Source organism: Capsicum annuum, unplaced genomic scaffold (genome assembly GCF_002878395.1).
Source record: "Capsicum annuum cultivar UCD-10X-F1 unplaced genomic scaffold, UCD10Xv1.1 ctg76068, whole genome shotgun sequence".
In the NCBI taxonomy this organism is placed as follows: domain Eukaryota; kingdom Viridiplantae; phylum Streptophyta; class Magnoliopsida; order Solanales; family Solanaceae; genus Capsicum; species Capsicum annuum.
In genome coordinates, this window is record NW_025886332.1 from 1 (window position 1) to 3460 (window position 3460).

General features: G+C 40.7%; 1 pseudogene; it reads left to right on the forward strand.

Annotated features, from left to right (window-relative positions):
• Positions 1-16: 16 nt before the first annotated feature.
• Positions 17-2495, forward strand: LOC124894615 (annotated as a pseudogene).
• The last annotated feature ends 965 nt before the right edge of the window (positions 2496-3460 follow it).

Here is a 3460-nt window from a genome sequence, read left to right on the forward strand (position 1 = left end):
AGGTTGTTTCCGATAGACCCCCAACTCAAGGTTTACATCGTGTCTAAGATAAGGATACCAGCGCGTCGCGCCAATAGAAAGAGTTAAGCTACTATGCTACGTCGCTACGCTTTCGCAACAGTTTAACATGGATTGTGTTTTTACCTGGGATTACAACTCACTCATCAATGAGCTAACACAAGGAATGGAACACACTAAGCAGCTTAGAACATACTTGAGTTCTGTATCTTCCACTTCTGAATCGACTCCAATCTCTGTTGATTCTCAAACGGACTGGCTCAACAGGTGGTGCAAATAAACCTCCTCCGGCTTCTGACAATCGAAGTCATAGGGGCGATGACAAGAAAAGAAGTTTCAAGGATCATCCGGAACTCATAGATATTCCAAAGAAGAGGTAAATTTATATCCCATCTGTCCCATTTTATGTGATACTTTTCTTTTTAGTTAGTACCAAAAGAGAACAACGCGTTGCTATACTTACAGACGATGTGACTTTAAATAACCTATTTTACTCACAATGGCGTGATTTTATAGCTGCGTTAATTTTTATGGATTGTTTTAGACCACAAAAATCTCTTTCGTTCTTAAACTCTTGAATAACTTTTCTTGTCTCTGAACCAAAACGATCTCTTAGTGACATGTACATATTTCTAATCGCGATAGAAATTTCATGTCATGTTCAAAACAGCAAATTTTAAGCATACCTTTGTTATGTGTCAAAAATCCTATCTTTCTAAAACTTTGTATCAAGTTAAACACAACTAGATACTATAACATGAAAAAGAGAAGTATATATTCATTTGTTTTTAGAGGTAAACTAACCTGGTTCTTGATGGATAGATATTACAGAAAATCACAGCCCAGATGGACTCAACAAGTTAATGTCCGCACAGAGAGCGGATTTGAAGGTCCTCTTGATGACGGATATAGCTGGAGAAAGTACGGGCAGAAGGATATTCTAGGTGCTTATTATCCGAGGTGATAAGTCGATCTCATTACCCTGCATAAAAGTCGTAAACTCATAAGAATATCAGAAGGAAAACTGAACTTCTCAATTATATGCACTAACGGTTATCCTATTCCTAGCCTAGTGGTCGATGAAGTGGATGAGAACCATGAGGTTTCAGGTTCAAATCCTAGCGGAGACAAAAACACTAGGTGATTTCTTCGGATAGAGTTACCGAGTTCTACTTTAAATCTCAGAACTTTAACTAAGAACACAACAGTATACTTTCTGGAATTTTTAGGGAACAAGATTCATATGCATACTATTATTCGGAATTTATTTGGAAACAGCCTTTAGCAGAAATGTAAGAGAAGGTTGCGTACAATACACCCTCGTGGTGGGACCCTTCCCCGAACCCTGCGTATAGCGGCAGCTTTAGTGCCCGGGCTGCCCTTTTTACTGTTATTAGGAATTTTAGTTAGGTTGTTGACGGTTGTCTCGTTTAGTCTTTCATACTAGTAGTCGTAGCATTACTTTAGGAGTTTCTTATTATGCTGATCCATTTCTGTTACTATTTACTGTTTCTAGCATTCGTATTATTTTGTTCCGTTTTTGTATGTCTTGTCATGCTTTCGTTAGCATTTTGTCTTGGTTTCTTCACTCCAGTTAATTCTTTTTAGGGACTTCTTTGTATTCTCTTTATTTGAGCCTATGGTCTATCGAAAACAACCTCTTTACCTTGTAGGTGTAAGGTGTGTGTACACATTATACGCTACTCTCCCCAGACCCCGCTTGTGGGATTAGACTCAGTATGTCGTTGTTTGAAGAGTCCTATGTATTGATGCCAAGTTTACGTATCTTTGCAGAAGCTACTACAGATGTAGATATTGGCTCCTGCGAGGTTGTGCGGCAACAAAACAAGTACAACGATCAAATGATGATCCTACGATAAGTGAGATCACATACAAAGACACCCATACTTGTCGCGAAGTTACTAATTCTGCACTACAACCAAAATCACCAGAAAAACAAGCTAACCACCAAGGCTATTCACCGTCTTTTGCCTCTCCGACAGCCACTGAATCAAACTACTTATCACTTTCCGGCAGCCAGATGAATAGCTTCGGAAGAGTTCACAACTCGAACCATTCAAAATCGTACCTCAGTAATATTGGAATAATTCAGAACTTGTACCATTCAGACTCAGACCGCACTTATACATTATCAGCCAACACTTCCACAACAAGTTTCGATTGAAGGGATGGATGTCCAATGGGCAGAATTTCGGCAGGTCAAAGTGGGCTGAATCAATGAAGGAACAAATCATCAACCCGCCCAAAGGTTAGTTTGGCTGAGATATCAAGATGAGCTCGGAAACCAAATAGTCCAACTCTTTCCACATGTTACTTTTTCATCTGTCATCTTATAAGGAACTAGCTATCATACTTGTACCGGTAGTCTACCGTGTTTCAAAGGCTGGACTTACCGTCATTTGACATCAAGCTGCCGAGTGTAATTCAAGCGTGCTCTTGCAAAATGTTTTATTGAATATTCATGAATGTCGTAAAACCTCAGAGGTTGGATGAATTTATGTTTGCGTAACTGGTAAAGTTGCTGCTATGTGACCAGGAGGTCACAGGTTCAAGCCTTGGAAATAGCCTATGGCAGAAATGCAATGTAAGGCTTCGTACGATACACCCTTGTGGTGGGGTCCTTCCCCGAACACCGCGCATAGCGATAGCTTTAGTGCACCGGGCTGCCTTTTTTTTTACTATCATCTTATCACAAAGTTGCTTGCACTAAGATGTCTCATGTCAAAACCAAAGTCCATGGCAAATATTGTCCACTTTGGCTCAACAGACCTTAACGATTCACCCGTTTTTTTTGGATAACCATAGTGTCCGGGCCAACTTGAGTGCATATCTACTAATACCACGAGATACCTACCACCACCAGCAACAGATACTAGGTAACACTGTCAGCCAAGGTTAGAACAGATGGGAAGAAATCACCTAGTGTTTAGTTTGGGCTATACTATCATCGGTCATGTCTTAGTTCAACTTTATGTCTAATCATGTTATATCAGGTCTAATCACTTCTCCCCGATACTTCATTGGTCCACCGTAACGTCTCCCCAGGTAGTGGCGGAGCCAGGATTTTCATTTAGGGGGTTCAGAAGTAAACATACGGACTAGTCGAAGGGGGTTCAATATCTACTATATATACATAAACTTATTTTTGAAAAAATAGTATAATTTTCCATCGAAGAACCCCCTGGTTACAAGGTGGATCCGCCACTGTCCCCAGGTCCACTATGGTCAAATTCCCACACCTCCTCTTCACATGCCTGATCATCTCTATCTCACTTCTCTCATCTTATCTGCCAAAGAGGCAACTCCGGCCAGATTTTGTAACTGTCTTTGGTCCTGAGCTGAGGGTCTATCGGAAACAGCCTCTCTATTTCTTCGGAGATAGTGGTATGGACCGTGTACATTTTACCCTTCCCAGACCCCC